At 32.4% G+C, this 20,138-nt stretch overlaps 1 non-coding gene and 1 pseudogene across 1 annotated transcript; both read right to left on the minus strand.

Moving 5' to 3' along the window:
* Positions 1 to 14,125: 14,125 nt before the first annotated feature.
* LOC119559083 lies at positions 14,126 to 18,574 on the minus strand (annotated as a pseudogene).
* Positions 18,575 to 18,975: 401 nt separating this feature from the next.
* Positions 18,976 to 19,154, minus strand: LOC119559086. Its single transcript, XR_005220649.1, has one exon. It is a non-coding gene; the product is annotated as a 5.8S ribosomal RNA (ribosomal RNA).
* Between the last annotated feature and the right edge of the window lie 984 nt (positions 19,155 to 20,138).

Below are 20,138 nucleotides of genomic sequence, written 5' to 3' on the forward strand. Positions count from 1 at the left end.
AATATAAAATATTGAATTAAATCATTTGTATTTTGATGATAAATTTAAAATTTATCTGTATATATTCATATAAGACTCTTTGGTAATATATAATATAAAACCGAGCGCATATATGATATGTAAGTTAGAAAAAATAATATATATATATATTATTTTCTTTTAATATAGGGACACCTCTTTTAATTTATCCCCGCAGGGAATTATCACATAACTCAGTATGTGATAATGGCAGACCAATATACATATATATCAAGATTATCAATACAAAATATATATCATTATTAGCCTGCCTCAATTGTAATTATTTATTTGGATTAACGATAAAGTTCGGAAACAATTTGTTATTCTATGTATAATAGAAACCTTGGCCTTTGTTTCAACATTATTATCTTTGGGCTTAAAATATTAACCGTGGAGCCAAGTCTCATATTCATAAATGAATAAAGAAACAAATTTGACGGATTAATATCTTCTCTACCGACAGACAGTATTTTGTCACGTCAATAGTAGATGGCCGGCCCATTGACCATCCTATAGTAGTTTTTGGACCCAATATCTTTAATTCGGGTATTTTCAATTGTCTTTGCCAATCAACCGTTTGGTACTCTCTCATATAATAAGAGAATACACATATAATTCCATTATATGGATATATCTTCATTATTTTATTTGCTACATCACCCTATAATAGTTTTTGAACCCGTCAACTTCAATTCGGGTATTTTCAATTGTCTTTGCCAACCATTTATATGGTATTCTCTATTATAATAAGAGAATACTAGTGTATATCCATTATATGGATATATCATCTTCATATTATTTGCTACACCACCCTATAGTAGTTTTTGAACCCATCATCTGCAATTCGGGTATTTTCAATTGTCTTTGCCAACCAACTATACGGTATTCTCTCTTATAATAAGAGAATACAAGTATATTTTCATTATATGGATATAATGCCATTTATTTTTCAATATCCATATAATTCATTTAGTTTTGTATGTACAAAACAAGTTTTCTTTATAGTATTGACAAAATCATATGTTTACGCATAACATAAGTTTTGACCAATACGAGGAGGGGCCCGCCAACGACCACCTCCCTATAGTAGTTTTTTACCCCACGCACTACTGCGTGCCTGTTTACAGTACTAGTGCCAGCTATCACTAGGTTTATATATCATGTTTCAGTGATATATGGGTAAATTCTACCATTTATTCTTATGTATATGGCATTTCTATGCCATATTTATACAATCCATTCATATCTTAATGTATATTTATTATATTATACATTATTATGCCTTATAGGTATTATACCTATAAGCCATATCCATACGATTCATTCACTAGTGCCGCCCCTCACTAGGTTTATAATTGTTATATCATTGATATACAATTTATTTCTATATATATGGCATTTATATGCCATATCCATACAATGCATTCACATTTCAATGTATATTTACTTGTTATACATTATTATGCCTTATAGGTATTATACCTATAAGCCATATCCATACGATTCACTTATATAAATATATGTATATTTTTCTATACATAATTTTTTTTATTTTTGTATGGATTTCTATGCATATCCATAGTTTATATGGATATGCTTGGCGTTCTATATAGTATTGACAAATTCATATGCATAACATAAGTTTTGACCAATACGAGGAGGGGCCCGCCAACGACCACCTCCCTATAGTAGTTTTTTACCCCACGCACTATTGCGTGCCTGTTTACAGTACTAGTGCCAGCTATCACTAGGTTTATATATCGTGTTTCAGTGATATATGGGTAAATTCTACCATTTATTCTTATGTATATGGCATTTCTATGCCATATTTATACAATCCATTCATATCTTAATGTATATTTATTATATTATACATTATTATGCCTTATAGGTATTATACCTATAAGCCATATCCATACGATTCATTCACTAGTGCCGCCCCTCACTAGGTTTATAATTGTTATATCATTGATATACAATTTATTTCTATATATATGGCATTTATATGCCATATCCATACAATGCATTCACATTTCAATGTATATTTACTTGTTATACATTATTATGCCTTATAGGTATTATACCTATAAGCCATATCCATACGATTCACTTATATAAATATATGTATATTTTTTTCTATACATAATTTTTTTTTACTTTTGTATGGATTTCTATGCATATCCATAGTTTATATGGATATGCTTGGCGTTCTATATAGTATTGACAAATTCATATGCATAACATAAGTTTTGACCAATACGAGGAGGGGCCCGCCAACGACCACCTCCCTATAGTAGTTTTTTACCCCACGCACTATTGCGTGCCTGTTTACAGTACTAGTGCCAGCTATCACTAGGTTTATATATCGTGTTTCAGTGATATATGGGTAAATTCTACCATTTATTCTTATGTATATGGCATTTCTATGCCATATTTATACAATCCATTCATATCTTAATGTATATTTATTATATTATACATTATTATGCCTTATAGGTATTATACCTATAAGCCATATCCATACGATTCATTCACTAGTGCCGCCCCTCACTAGGTTTATAATTGTTATATCATTGATATACAATTTATTTCTATATATATGGCATTTATATGCCATATCCATACAATGCATTCACATTTCAATGTATATTTACTTGTTATACATTATTATGCCTTATAGGTATTATACCTATAAGCCATATCCATACGATTCACTTATATAAATATATGTATATTTTTCTATACATAATTTTTTTTACTTTTGTATGGTTTTCTATGCATATCCATAGTTTATATGGATATGCTTGGCGTTCTATATAGTATTGACAAATTCATATGCATAACATAAGTTTTGACCAATACGAGGAGGGGCCCGCCAACGACCACCTCCCTATAGTAGTTTTTTTACCCCACGCACTATTGCGTGCCTGTTTACAGTACTAGTGCCAGCTATCACTAGGTTTATATATCGTGTTTCAGTGATATATGGGTAAATTCTACCATTTATTCTTATGTATATGGCATTTCTATGCCATATTTATACAATCCATTCATATCTTAATGTATATTTATTATATTATACATTATTATGCCTTATAGGTATTATACCTATAAGCCATATCCATACGATTCATTCACTAGTGCCGCCCCTCACTAGGTTTATAATTGTTATATCATTGATATACAATTTATTTCTATATATATGGCATTTATATGCCATATCCATACAATGCATTCACATTTCAATGTATATTTACTTGTTATACATTATTATGCCTTATAGGTATTATACCTATAAGCCATATCCATACGATTCACTTATATAAATATATGTATATTTTTCTATACATAATTTTTTTTTACTTTTGTATGGTTTTCTATGCATATCCATAGTTTATATGGATATGCTTGGCGTTCTATATAGTATTGACAAATTCATATGCATAACATAAGTTTTTGACCAATACGAGGAGGGGCCCGCCAACGACCACCTCCCTATAGTAGTTTTTTACCCCACGCACTATTGCGTGCCTGTTTACAGTACTAGTGCCAGCTATCACTAGGTTTATATATCGTGTTTCAGTGATATATGGGTAAATTCTACCATTTATTCTTATGTATATGGCATTTCTATGCCATATTTATACAATCCATTCATATCTTAATGTATATTTATTATATTATACATTATTATGCCTTATAGGTATTATACCTATAAGCCATATCCATACGATTCATTCACTAGTGCCGCCCCTCACTAGGTTTATAATTGTTATATCATTGATATACAATTTATTTCTATATATATGGCATTTATATGCCATATCCATACAATGCATTCACATTTCAATGTATATTTACTTGTTATACATTATTATGCCTTATAGGTATTATACCTATAAGCCATATCCATACGATTCACTTATATAAATATATGTATATTTTTCTATACATAATTTTTTTTTACTTTTGTATGGATTTCTATGCATATCCATAGTTTATATGGATATGCTTGGCGTTCTATATAGTATTGACAAATTCATATGCATAACATAAGTTTTGACCAATACGAGGAGGGGCCCGCCAACGACCACCTCCCTATAGTAGTTTTTTACCCCACGCACTATTGCGTGCCTGTTTACAGTACTAGTGCCAGCTATCACTAGGTTTATATATCGTGTTTCAGTGATATATGGGTAAATTCTACCATTTATTCTTATGTATATGGCATTTCTATGCCATATTTATACAATCCATTCATATCTTAATGTATATTTATTATATTATACATTATTATGCCTTATAGGTATTATACCTATAAGCCATATCCATACGATTCATTCACTAGTGCCGCCCCTCACTAGGTTTATAATTGTTATATCATTGATATACAATTTATTTCTATATATATGGCATTTATATGCCATATCCATACAATGCATTCACATTTCAATGTATATTTACTTGTTATACATTATTATGCCTTATAGGTATTATACCTATAAGCCATATCCATACGATTCACTTATATAAATATATGTATATTTTTCTATACATAATTTTTTTTTACTTTTGTATGGTTTTCTATGCATATCCATAGTTTATATGGATATGCTTGGCGTTCTATATAGTATTGACAAATTCATATGCATAACATAAGTTTTGACCAATACGAGGAGGGGCCCGCCAACGACCACCTCCCTATAGTAGTTTTTTACCCCACGCACTATTGCGTGCCTGTTTACAGTACTAGTGCCAGCTATCACTAGGTTTATATATCGTGTTTCAGTGATATATGGGTAAATTCTACCATTTATTCTTATGTATATGGCATTTCTATGCCATATTTATACAATCCATTCATATCTTAATGTATATTTATTATATTATACATTATTATGCCTTATAGGTATTATACCTATAAGCCATATCCATACGATTCATTCACTAGTGCCGCCCCTCACTAGGTTTATAATTGTTATATCATTGATATACAATTTATTTCTATATATATGGCATTTATATGCCATATCCATACAATGCATTCACATTTCAATGTATATTTACTTGTTATACATTATTATGCCTTATAGGTATTATACCTATAAGCCATATCCATACGATTCACTTATATAAATATATGTATATTTTTCTATACATAATTTTTTTTTACTTTTGTATGGTTTTCTATGCATATCCATAGTTTATATGGATATGCTTGGCGTTCTATATAGTATTGACAAATTCATATGCATAACATAAGTTTTGACCAATACGAGGAGGGGCCCGCCAACGACCACCTCCCTATAGTAGTTTTTTACCCCACGCACTATTGCGTGCCTGTTTACAGTACTAGTGCCAGCTATCACTAGGTTTATATATCGTGTTTCAGTGATATATGGGTAAATTCTACCATTTATTCTTATGTATATGGCATTTCTATGCCATATTTATACAATCCATTCATATCTTAATGTATATTTATTATATTATACATTATTATGCCTTATAGGTATATATACCTATAAAGCCATATCCATACGATTCATTCACTAGTGCCGCCCCTCACTAGGTTTATAATTGTTATATCATTGATATACAATTTATTTCTATATATATGGCATTTATATGCCATATCCATACAATGCATTCACATTTCAATGTATATTTACTTGTTATACATTATTATGCCTTATAGGTATTATACCTATAAGCCATATCCATACGATTCACTTATATAAATATATGTATATTTTTCTATACATAATTTTTTTTTACTTTTGTATGGATTTTCTATGCATATCCATAGTTTTATATGGATATGGCTTGGCGTTCTATATAGTATTGACAAATTCATATGCATAACATAGTTTTGACCAATACGAGGAGGGGCCCGCCAACGACCACCTCCCTATAGTAGTTTTTTACCCACGCACTATTGCGTGCCTGTTTACAGTACTAGTGCCAGCTATCACTAGGTTTATATATCGTGTTTCAGTGATATATGGGTAAATTCTACCATTTATTCTTATGTATATGGCATTTTCTATGCCATATTTATACAATCCATTCATATCTTAATGTATATTTATTATATTATACATTATTATGCCTTATAGGTATTATACCTATAAGCCATATCCATACGATTCATTCACTAGTGCCGCCCCTCACTAGGTTTATAATTGTTATATCATTGATATACAATTTATTTCTATATATATGGCATTATATGCCATATCCATACAATGCATTCACATTTCAATGTATATTTACTTGTTATACATTATTATGCCTTATAGGTATTATACCTATAAGCCATATCCATACGATTCACTTATATAAATATATGTATATTTTTCTATACATAATTTTTTTTACTTTTGTATGGTTTTCTATGCATATCCATAGTTTATATGGATATGCTTGGCGTTCTATATAGTATTGACAAATTCATATGCATAACAATAAGTTTTGACCAATACGAGGAGGGGCCCGCCAACGACCACCTCCCTATAGTAGTTTTTTACCCCACGCACTATTGCGTGCCTGTTTACAGTACTAGTGCCAGCTATCACTAGGTTTATATATCGTGTTTCAGTGATATATGGGTAAATTCTACCATTTATTCTTATGTATATGGCATTTCTATGCCATATTTATACAATCCATTCATATCTTAATGTATATTTATTATATTATACATTATTATGCCTTATAGGTATTATACCTATAAGCCATATCCATACGATTCATTCACTAGTGCCGCCCCTCACTAGGTTTATAATTGTTATATCATTGATATACAATTTATTTCTATATATATGGCATTTATATGCCATATCCATACAATGCATTCACATTTCAATGTATATTTACTTGTTATACATTATTATGCCTTATAGGTATTATACCTATAAGCCATATCCATACGATTCACTTATATAAATATATGTATATTTTTCTATACATAATTTTTTTTTACTTTTGTATGGTTTTCTATGCATATCCATAGTTTATATGGATATGCTTGGCGTTCTATATAGTATTGACAAATTCATATGCATAACATAAGTTTTGACCAATACGAGGAGGGGCCCGCCAACGACCACCTCCCTATAGTAGTTTTTTACCCCACGCACTATTGCGTGCCTGTTTACAGTACTAGTGCCAGCTATCACTAGGTTTATATATCGTGTTTCAGTGATATATGGGTAAATTCTACCATTTATTCTTATGTATATGGCATTTCTATGCCATATTTATACAATCCATTCATATCTTAATGTATATTTATTATATTATACATTATTATGCCTTATAGGTATTATACCTATAAGCCATATCCATACGATTCATTCACTAGTGCCGCCCCTCACTAGGTTTATAATTGTTATATCATTGATATACAATTTATTTCTATATATATGGCATTTATATGCCATATCCATACAATGCATTCACATTTCAATGTATATTTACTTGTTATACATTATTATGCCTTATAGGTATTATACCTATAAGCCATATCCATACGATTCACTTATATAAATATATGTATATTTTTCTATACATAATTTTTTTTTACTTTTGTATGGATTTCTATGCATATCCATAGTTTATATGGATATGCTTGGCGTTCTATATAGTATTGACAAATTCATATGCATAACATAAGTTTTGACCAATACGAGGAGGGGCCCGCCAACGACCACCTCCCTATAGTAGTTTTTTACCCCACGCACTATTGCGTGCCTGTTTACAGTACTAGTGCCAGCTATCACTAGGTTTATATATCGTGTTTCAGTGATATATGGGTAAATTCTACCATTTATTCTTATGTATATGGCATTTCTATGCCATATTTATACAATCCATTCATATCTTAATGTATATTTATTATATTATACATTATTATGCCTTATAGGTATTATACCTATAAGCCATATCCATACGATTCATTCACTAGTGCCGCCCCTCACTAGGTTTATAATTGTTATATCATTGATATACAATTTATTTCTATATATATGGCATTTATATGCCATATCCATACAATGCATTCACATTTCAATGTATATTTACTTGTTATACATTATTATGCCTTATAGGTATTATACCTATAAGCCATATCCATACGATTCACTTATATAAATATATGTATATTTTTTCTATACATAATTTTTTTTTACTTTTGTATGGATTTCTATGCATATCCATAGTTTATATGGATATGCTTGGCGTTCTATATAGTATTGACAAATTCATATGCATAACATAAGTTTTGACCAATACGAGGAGGGGCCCGCCAACGACCACCTCCCTATAGTAGTTTTTTACCCCACGCACTATTGCGTGCCTGTTTACAGTACTAGTGCCAGCTATCACTAGGTTTATATATCGTGTTTCAGTGATATATGGGTAAATTCTACCATTTATTCTTATGTATATGGCATTTCTATGCCATATTTATACAATCCATTCATATCTTAATGTATATTTATTATATTATACATTATTATGCCTTATAGGTATTATACCTATAAGCCATATCCATACGATTCATTCACTAGTGCCGCCCCTCACTAGGTTTATAATTGTTATATCATTGATATACAATTTATTTCTATATATATGGCATTTATATGCCATATCCATACAATGCATTCACATTTCAATGTATATTTACTTGTTATACATTATTATGCCTTATAGGTATTATACCTATAAGCCATATCCATACGATTCACTTATATAAATATATGTATATTTTTCTATACATAATTTTTTTTTACTTTTGTATGGTTTTCTATGCATATCCATAGTTTATATGGATATGCTTGGCGTTCTATATAGTATTGACAAATTCATATGCATAACATAAGTTTTGACCAATACGAGGAGGGGCCCGCCAACGACCACCTCCCTATAGTAGTTTTTTACCCCACGCACTATTGCGTGCCTGTTTACAGTACTAGTGCCAGCTATCACTAGGTTTATATATCGTGTTTCAGTGATATATGGGTAAATTCTACCATTTATTCTTATGTATATGGCATTTCTATGCCATATTTATACAATCCATTCATATCTTAATGTATATTTATTATATTATACATTATTATGCCTTATAGGTATTATACCTATAAGCCATATCCATACGATTCATTCACTAGTGCCGCCCCTCACTAGGTTTATAATTGTTATATCATTGATATACAATTTATTTCTATATATATGGCATTTATATGCCATATCCATACAATGCATTCACATTTCAATGTATATTTACTTGTTATACATTATTATGCCTTATAGGTATTATACCTATAAGCCATATCCATACGATTCACTTATATAAATATATGTATATTTTTCTATACATAATTTTTTTTTACTTTTGTATGGTTTTCTATGCATATCCATAGTTTATATGGATATGCTTGGCGTTCTATATAGTATTGACAAATTCATATGCATAACATAAGTTTTGACCAATACGAGGAGGGGCCCGCCAACGACCACCTCCCTATAGTAGTTTTTTACCCCACGCACTATTGCGTGCCTGTTTACAGTACTAGTGCCAGCTATCACTAGGTTTATATATCGTGTTTCAGTGATATATGGGTAAATTCTACCATTTATTCTTATGTATATGGCATTTCTATGCCATATTTATACAATCCATTCATATCTTAATGTATATTTATTATATTATACATTATTATGCCTTATAGGTATTATACCTATAAGCCATATCCATACGATTCATTCACTAGTGCCGCCCCTCACTAGGTTTATAATTGTTATATCATTGATATACAATTTATTTCTATATATATGGCATTTATATGCCATATCCATACAATGCATTCACATTTCAATGTATATTTACTTGTTATACATTATTATGCCTTATAGGTATTATACCTATAAGCCATATCCATACGATTCACTTATATAAATATATGTATATTTTTCTATACATAATTTTTTTTTACTTTTGTATGGATTTCTATGCATATCCATAGTTTATATGGATATGCTTGGCGTTCTATATAGTATTGACAAATTCATATGCATAACATAAGTTTTGACCAATACGAGGAGGGGCCCGCCAACGACCACCTCCCTATAGTAGTTTTTTACCCCACGCACTATTGCGTGCCTGTTTACAGTACTAGTGCCAGCTATCACTAGGTTTATATATCGTGTTTCAGTGATATATGGGTAAATTCTACCATTTATTCTTATGTATATGGCATTTCTATGCCATATTTATACAATCCATTCATATCTTAATGTATATTTATTATATTATACATTATTATGCCTTATAGGTATTATACCTATAAGCCATATCCATACGATTCATTCACTAGTGCCGCCCCTCACTAGGTTTATAATTGTTATATCATTGATATACAATTTATTTCTATATATATGGCATTTATATGCCATATCCATACAATGCATTCACATTTCAATGTATATTTACTTGTTATACATTATTATGCCTTATAGGTATTATACCTATAAGCCATATCCATACGATTCACTTATATAAATATATGTATATTTTTCTATACATAATTTTTTTTTACTTTTGTATGGTTTTCTATGCATATCCATAGTTTATATGGATATGCTTGGCGTTCTATATAGTATTGACAAATTCATATGCATAACATAAGTTTTGACCAATACGAGGAGGGGCCCGCCAACGACCACCTCCCTATAGTAGTTTTTTACCCCACGCACTATTGCGTGCCTGTTTACAGTACTAGTGCCAGCTATCACTAGGTTTATATATCGTGTTTCAGTGATATATGGGTAAATTCTACCATTTATTCTTATGTATATGGCATTTCTATGCCATATTTATACAATCCATTCATATCTTAATGTATATTTATTATATTATACATTATTATGCCTTATAGGTATTATACCTATAAGCCATATCCATACGATTCATTCACTAGTGCCGCCCCTCACTAGGTTTATAATTGTTATATCATTGATATACAATTTATTTCTATATATATGGCATTTATATGCCATATCCATACAATGCATTCACATTTCAATGTATATTTACTTGTTATACATTATTATGCCTTATAGGTATTATACCTATAAGCCATATCCATACGATTCACTTATATAAATATATGTATATTTTTCTATACATAATTTTTTTTTACTTTTGTATGGTTTTCTATGCATATCCATAGTTTATATGGATATGCTTGGCGTTCTATATAGTATTGACAAATTCATATGCATAACATAAGTTTTGACCAATACGAGGAGGGGCCCGCCAACGACCACCTCCCTATAGTAGTTTTTTACCCCACGCACTATTGCGTGCCTGTTTACAGTACTAGTGCCAGCTATCACTAGGTTTATATATCGTGTTTCAGTGATATATGGGTAAATTCTACCATTTATTCTTATGTATATGGCATTTTCTATGCCATATTTATACAATCCATTCATATCTTAATGTATATTTATTATATTATACATTATTATGCCTTATAGGTATTATACCTATAAGCCATATCCATACGATTCATTCACTAGTGCCGCCCCTCACTAGGTTTATAATTGTTATATCATTGATATACAATTTATTTCTATATATATGGCATTTATATGCCATATCCATACAATGCATTCACATTTCAATGTATATTTACTTGTTATACATTATTATGCCTTATAGGTATTATACCTATAAGCCATATCCATACGATTCACTTATATAAATATATGTATATTTTTCTATACATAATTTTTTTTTACTTTTGTATGGATTTCTATGCATATCCATAGTTTATATGGATATGCTTGGCGTTCTATATAGTATTGACAAATTCATATGCATAACATAAGTTTTGACCAATACGAGGAGGGGCCCGCCAACGACCACCTCCCTATAGTAGTTTTTTACCCCACGCACTATTGCGTGCCTGTTTACAGTACTAGTGCCAGCTATCACTAGGTTTATATATCGTGTTTCAGTGATATATGGGTAAATTCTACCATTTATTCTTATGTATATGGCATTTCTATGCCATATTTATACAATCCATTCATATCTTAATGTATATTTATTATATTATACATTATTATGCCTTATAGGTATTATACCTATAAGCCATATCCATACGATTCATTCACTAGTGCCGCCCCTCACTAGGTTTATAATTGTTATATCATTGATATACAATTTATTTCTATATATATGGCATTTATATGCCATATCCATACAATGCATTCACATTTCAATGTATATTTACTTGTTATACATTATTATGCCTTATAGGTATTATACCTATAAGCCATATCCATACGATTCACTTATATAAATATATGTATATTTTTCTATACATAATTTTTTTTTACTTTTGTATGGATTTCTATGCATATCCATAGTTTATATGGATATGCTTGGCGTTCTATATAGTATTGACAAATTCATATGCATAACATAAGTTTTGACCAATACGAGGAGGGGCCCGCCAACGACCACCTCCCTATAGTAGTTTTTTACCCCACGCACTATTGCGTGCATGTTTACAGTACTAGTGCCAGCTATCATTAGGTTTATATATCGTGTTTCAGTGATATATGGGTAAATTCTACCATTTATTCTTATGTATGTATATGGCATTTCTATGCCATATTTATATAATTCATTCATATCTTAATTTATATTTATTATATTATACATTATTATGCCTTATAGGTATTATACCTATAAGCCATATCCATACGATTCATATACTAGTGCAGCCCCTCACTAGGTTTATATATCTCATTTTAATTATATATTGGTAAATTCTATTATTTATTCTTGTGTATATGGCACTTATATGCCGCCATATCTATAAAAATGCATTTATATTTCAATGTATATTTTCTATATTATACATTATTATGCCTTAAAAAGTTATTATACCTACCATAAGGCGATATCCATACGATTCATTTATATAAAAGATATATGTATAATTTTCTATACATAATTTTTTTTTATGAATATATGGGTTTCCTAAGCATATCCATATAATACATTTAGTTTTATATGGATTAGATTGGTCTTCTTTATTGTATTGCCAAACTCATATTGATAAAATAAGTTTTGAACAATAAGAGGATCAGCCGCCAACCAACCAACCACTGCTACCATTGGAGGAACATATACTTACTTTTTATATGTCCTCTTACTTGAATGGTCCTCTCTTTACTTGAAAATTTCATTACCATAGGAATCTATTTATACATGGAATATGATTTCCACTACTTTTTCGCGTCACTAATAATTAATATGACGATACAGACTTGCTACCATAACATAAGTCTTGAACAATAATAGGAGCAGCCGCCAACCAACCACCAACCAACCAACCACTGCTACCATTGATAGTAATTTTATATGTCCTCTTTAGTTGAATTTCAATACCATAGGAATATTTATACATGGAATATGTTTTGCCACTACTTTTTCGCGTCACTAATAATATGACGATACAGTCTTGCTACCATAACATAAGTTTTGAACAATAAGAGGAGCAGACACACCAACCAACCAACCGCGCTGCTACCATTATATATACTTATATTTATATAAGTCCTCTTTACTTGAATGGCCTCTTTACTTGAATTTCAATACCATAGGAATATTTATTTATACATGGAATATGTTTTGCCACTACTTTTTCGCTTCACTAATAATATGACGATATAGACTTGCTACCATAACATAAGTTTTGAACAATAAGAGGAGCAGACACCAACCAACCAACCGCTGCTACCATTGAATGAACCATATATACAAACTTTTATATATGTCCTCTTTACTTGAATTTTAATACCATAGGAATATTTATACATGGAATATGTTTGCCACTTTATCATCGCGTCACTAATAAGATGACGATACATTTTGTTTGTTCAATATTTACTTATATATTGATGTTTCCAATTTAGGTCTTTTATATTTCTTCTTCCCTACCTTACACACCACAAACAAAGTGGCGTGCGATGCTGCAAGCAAGCATAATGATTATGCCCGCTTGCAACATCTTTATTATCGAATCATCAAGCAAAGGATAAGCTTCAGTGGATCGCAGTATGGCAGCTGCTCAACCACTTACAACACCTTGCCTGTTACAAAAGTCGTTTACAATTGATTCTAGGCTTTGTCATTGTATTAAATAATGCTTTTATATGTAACTAGCGCGGCATCAGGTGATCAAAGATCCTCCCAATTTACTATGTTACAAATTACATTGGCATCACATCCATTGTCGTTTATAAAGTAAATTATAAACTTTAAATGGTTTAGAAGCCATACAATGCAAATTGCCCCTTATTTATCATTGCAGTCCAGCACGGATACGACCTTAGAGGCGTTCAGGCATAATCCAACGGACGTAGCGTCATACCACTGTTCGCTCGAACAAGTATTGTGCCATTGGTCCGTACCTGCGGTTCCTCTCGTACTACGCAGGAATGCTGTCGCAACAACGTTTTGTCATTAGTAGGGTAAAACTAACCTGTCTCACGACGGTCTAAACCCAGCTCACGTTCCCTTGCATGGGTGAACAATCCAACGCTTGGTGAATTTTGCTTCACAATGATAGGAAGAGCCGACATCGAAGGATCAAAAAGCGACGTCGCTATGAACGCTTGGCCGCCACAAGCCAGTTATCCCTATGGTAACTTTTCTGACACCTCTTGTTAAAAACTCTTTAAACCAAAAGGATCGATAGGCCGAGCTTTTGCTGTCCCTGTGTGTACTGAACACCGAGATCAAGTCAGCATTTGCCCTTTTGCTCTATGTGTGGTTTCTGTCCGCACTGAGCTGGCCTTGGGACACCTCCGTTATTATTTGAGAGATGTACCGCCCCAGTCAAACTCCCTACCTGGCAATGTCCTTGAATTGGATCATACCTGAGTAATTGGAGTTATACCAAATTTTCAAATCAAAAATACATAAATGCACCGTTTTATTAAAGAATTTGTTTGCGATTATATAACAAACTCGTGATACTTTGATCAAGAAGCTTGCATCAAAACCCAATACCATAAGATATAATAAATATATCCGTATAATGGCTAGGAAATGATACACGTTCCATTTAATCAAGTAAGTAAGGAAACAATAAGAGTAGTGGTATTTCATTGGCGATACCAAACCGAAGTCTAATATCTCCCACTTATTCTACACCTCTTATGTCTCCTTACACTGCCAGATTAGAGTCAAGCTCAAAAGGGTCTTCTTTCCCCGCTAATTATTCCAAGCCCGTTCCCTTGGCTGTGGTTTCGCTAGATAGTAGATAGGGACAGGTGTGTCTCGGATCCCTCCGAATTTATTTTACGTGGCGTGTTCCACAATGAAGGGATTACAACCACGGCATTCTAATATACCCACAAGTGAGTATATAATGCACGGGTCTAGGTTAAGCGCCAGACCAACGCCCCGGACTAGAAGCTATAGCTATGTACATAGCATCCACCCCAGTAGCAATTCGAGTACTTACTTGTCGGGCAAGCACTCCCCCTTGCGTAGGGGCGAGATCTATCTAAAATCTCTACTGTTCTGTGGGTCACAGCACCCGAGTTGTATAACGCAACATCCACGTCGAGCCCGAGGACTCTACCCGCGATATAGGTGTCAACCACAGCCACCACGATACTCCCACAAGGGGGCCAACCTCAATGAGCAGCCTTGGAGCTGCTCAACCCGTGGTACCGAAATTACAGGCTCGGTGAGCCTCACCCCTTCAGCTCCGACAAGCTCGGATGGGGCAAGTAGATAGGGACAGTAGGAATCTCGTTAATCCATTCATGCGCGTCACTAATTAGATGACGAGGCATTTGGCTACCTTAAGAGAGTCATAGTTACTCCCGCCGTTGACCCGCGCTTACTTGAATTTCTTCACTTTGACATTCAGAGCACTGGGCAGAAATCACATTGTGTCAACACCCGCTAGGGCCATCACAATGCTTTGTTTTAATTAGACAGTCGGATTCCCCAAGTCCGTGCCAGTTCTGAATTGATTGTTAATTGATAATCGTTATAATTAATAAGAACTAATTGGTTTAACCCAATTAGTATTCTTAAAAATTTTAGCAAGAAAGTTCCACAATTGGCTACGTAACTAAACTATCCGGGGAACAAGTGACCAACATAAATGCCAGACACTCTATTTACCCAGAACGAGCACATAAACCATGTTATTGTTTCCCAATCAAGCCCGACTATCTCAATCTTCAGAGCCAATCCTTATCCCGAAGTTACGGATCTAATTTGCCGACTTCCCTTACCTACATTATTCTATCGACTAGAGACTCTTCACCTTGGAGACCAGCTGCGGATATTGGTACGGCCTGTTGAGAAGTTTGCGTGTCCCCACCATAAATTTTCAAGGTCCGAGGAGAAAATATCGACACAACAGTATATGTCATGCTCTTCTAGCCCATCTACCATATCTCTCTGCGAAAGACTTCCATGGTAGTACGGCTATAAAACAGAAAAGAAAACTCTTCCGATATCTCTCGACGGCTTCTTTATGGTCGTTCCTGTTGCCAGGATGAGCACGAGGCCCATATTTAATAACAAACGGATACTCAACAGGTTACGGAATTGGAACCGTATTCCCTTTCGTTCAAAATTATTCAAGTATATTAATTAGCTTGATTTATATAATATAATTATATTTGTATGGCATTTGTGTTTTACTTGAAAATTTTCGGCTTTCGCCTTGAACTTAGGACCGACTAACTCGTGATCAACCACTGTTCACACGAAACCCTTCTCCACTTCAGTCCTCCAAGGTCTCATTCGATTATTTGCTACTACCACCAAGATCTGTACCAATGGCAGCTCCATGCAGGCTTACGCCAAACACTTCTACGCATACCATTGTACCTTCCTACTCACTAAAGTTTCAAAATTTATATCACAAGTAATATAAATCATCTACTTTAGCGGTAATGTATAGGTATACAACTTAAGCGCCATCCATTTTAAGGGCTAGTTGCTTCGGCAGGTGAGTTGTTACACACTCCTTAGCGGATTTCGACTTCCATGATCACCGTCCTGCTGTTTTAAGCAACCAACGCCTTTCATGGTATCTGCATGAGTTGTTAATTTGGGCACCGTAACATTACGTTTGGTTCATCCCACAGCGCCAGTTCTGCTTACCAAAAGTGGCCCACTGGGCACATTATATCATAACCTTGAACTTCATATCAAGAAAGTTAAGGTTCTTACCCATTTAAAGTTTGAGAATAGGTTAAGATCGTTTCGACCCTAAGGCCTCTAATCATTCGCTTTACCAGATAAGATTATTTTATATAACATTAAAATGCACCAGCTATCCTGAGGGAAACTTCGGAAGGAACCAGCTACTAGATGGTTCGATTGGTCTTTCGCCCCTATACTCAATTCTGACAATCGATTTGCACGTCAGAACTGTTTCGGTCTTCCATCAGGGTTTCCCCTGACTTCAACCTGATCAAGTATAGTTCACCATCTTTCGGGTCACAGCATATATGCTCAAGGTACGTTCCAGTTAGAGGCATAAATAATATAAATATCATTATACATAACTATATAGAACGCCCCGGGATTGTGTTAATTAGCTATAAATAGTTAAAAAACTAATCCCATTATTAGTCAAGTTAATTACGCTATTAGGTTTATATCCCAATAACTTGCACATATGTTAGACTCCTTGGTCCGTGTTTCAAGACGGGTCCCGAAGGTATCCTGAATCTTTCGCATTGTTAATCATACAAGTGCATATAATAAACACAAAAATCAATGATAATTATGCCATTATATAATTCCGAAAAATTAACGCACTGTATTCATATAAATCTATCAGCACTTTATCAAATTAATAACATTTATTCTGTGTTAAAATGCAAGCAAATTAATTTGAATAAACTATAAGTTATATTTTATGATAAATTTTGTATGCTAATAGATTACAATGTCCTTATATGGAAAAAATGCACACTATTATCATAATATTGTTTAAATATTACAATTTTAATGATGAATTTTCCATAACGGATATTCAGGTTCATCGGGCTTAACCTCTAAGCAGTTTCACGTACTGTTTAACTCTCTATTCAGAGTTCTTTTCAACTTTCCCTCACGGTACTTGTTTACTATCGGTCTCATGGTTATATTTAGTTTTAGATGGAGTTTACCACCCACTTAGTGCTGCACTATCAAGCAACACGACTCTTTGGAAACATCATCTAGTAATCATTAACGTTATACGGGCCTGGCACCCTCTATGGGTAAATGGCCTCATTTAAGAAGGACTTAAATCGTTAATTTCTCATACTAGAATATTGACGCTCCATACACTGCATCTCACATTTGCCATATAGACAAAGTGACTTAGTGCTGAACTGATTTCTTTTCGCTCGCCGCTACTAAGAAAATCCTGGTTAGTTTCTTTCCTCCCCTAATTAATATGCTTAAATTCAGGGGGTAGTCCCATATGAGTTGAGGTTGTGTATAACTTTTTTTGCAATTAATTCTTTATATATAATGATAAAACATTTTATTAAATTCGTTATATATTTTATATATTTGTATGGCATTTGTTTGGTCTAACGAATCAACGAAGAATAATAATATTGTCAACGGCTTTCTATTTACTAATCTTTAATAAGAGACAATTCTAGATAAATTTTTTATGCTAGACATTTCTCAGTATTATTTGATTGAAAAAGAAAATATTTCTCTTCGTTTTTCACATTCAAATTATTTACTAATGTGAGATAATGTTTTTCATATATTTGTTAATATTATGAATAATATAATAATTAAATTATTATTATCCAATAATATACCATATGCTTATAAAATTTCATTATAAAATTTATATAAACAACTTAATTAGCATAGTCTTACAACCCTCAACCATATGTAGTCCAAGCAGCACTATAAAATTAATTAAAGTACATAACAGCATGGACTGCGATATGCGTTCAAAATGTCGATGTTCATGTGTCCTGCAGTTCACACGATGACGCACAGTTTGCTGCGTTCTTCATCGACCCATGAGCCGAGTGATCCACCGCTTAGAGTTTTATATATTGGTTTGGTAATTTTGTCATATATGTTTTTATTGAAAGAAATTAAAAATACACCATTTTACTGGCATATATCAATTCCTTCAATAAATTGATTTTTTATACCTAAAACGAATGCTGCGAAATGTCTTAGTTTCATATAACCAATAATATATCAAGTATTTTTTAAATGGCATTTACGGTATTAATACTTTTTTTTAGCGATATATATTGAAATTTATATAAAACATTAACCTGTAATAATCAGGTACAACATTGTACATTTTAGGTTGTTGCATTATCCAATGTATGCGCATAACTGAGATGAACAATACATATCGCAACGCGTGTATATTATGGTCCATATACACACAGTGTTTTATTAATTAATTGCATTTAATATACAATATAATAATAATATTAAATAAATTTAATAATTTCGATTTGCTTGTTCGAATTTGTTATTTGTTTGCTTTTGCTTATTTATTTATCTCTTATTTAATGCAATAATATATTTATTATTACAATTATTATTTCGATTTGCTTGTTCGAAATTTTATATTTGATCTATAAAAGATCATATTTTTGGCAATTTATATTTTATTTGTATTACTATAATATATTATATTATTATAATAAAAACAAATTTTTTTATTAACGGTAAGGATATTAAACAATAATGATCCTTCCGCAGGTTCACCTACGGAAACCTTGTTACGACTTTTACTTCCTCTAAATAATCAAGTTCGGTCAACTTTTGCGAAACAACCGTAACACACAAGGCGTCACAGTGATCACGTCCGGAGACCTCACTAAATAATTCAATCGGTAGTAGCGACGGGCGGTGTGTACAAAGGGCAGGGACGTAATCAATGCGAGTTAATGACTCACACTTACTGGGAATTCCAAGTTCATGTGAACAGTTTCAGTTCACAATCCCAAGCATGAAAGTGGTTCAGCGGTTTACCCGGACCTCTCGGTCTAGGAAATACACGTTGATA

Source organism: Drosophila subpulchrella, unplaced genomic scaffold, assembly GCF_014743375.2.
Source record: "Drosophila subpulchrella strain 33 F10 #4 breed RU33 unplaced genomic scaffold, RU_Dsub_v1.1 Primary Assembly Seq165, whole genome shotgun sequence".
Classification (NCBI taxonomy): Eukaryota; Metazoa; Arthropoda; class Insecta; order Diptera; family Drosophilidae; genus Drosophila; species Drosophila subpulchrella.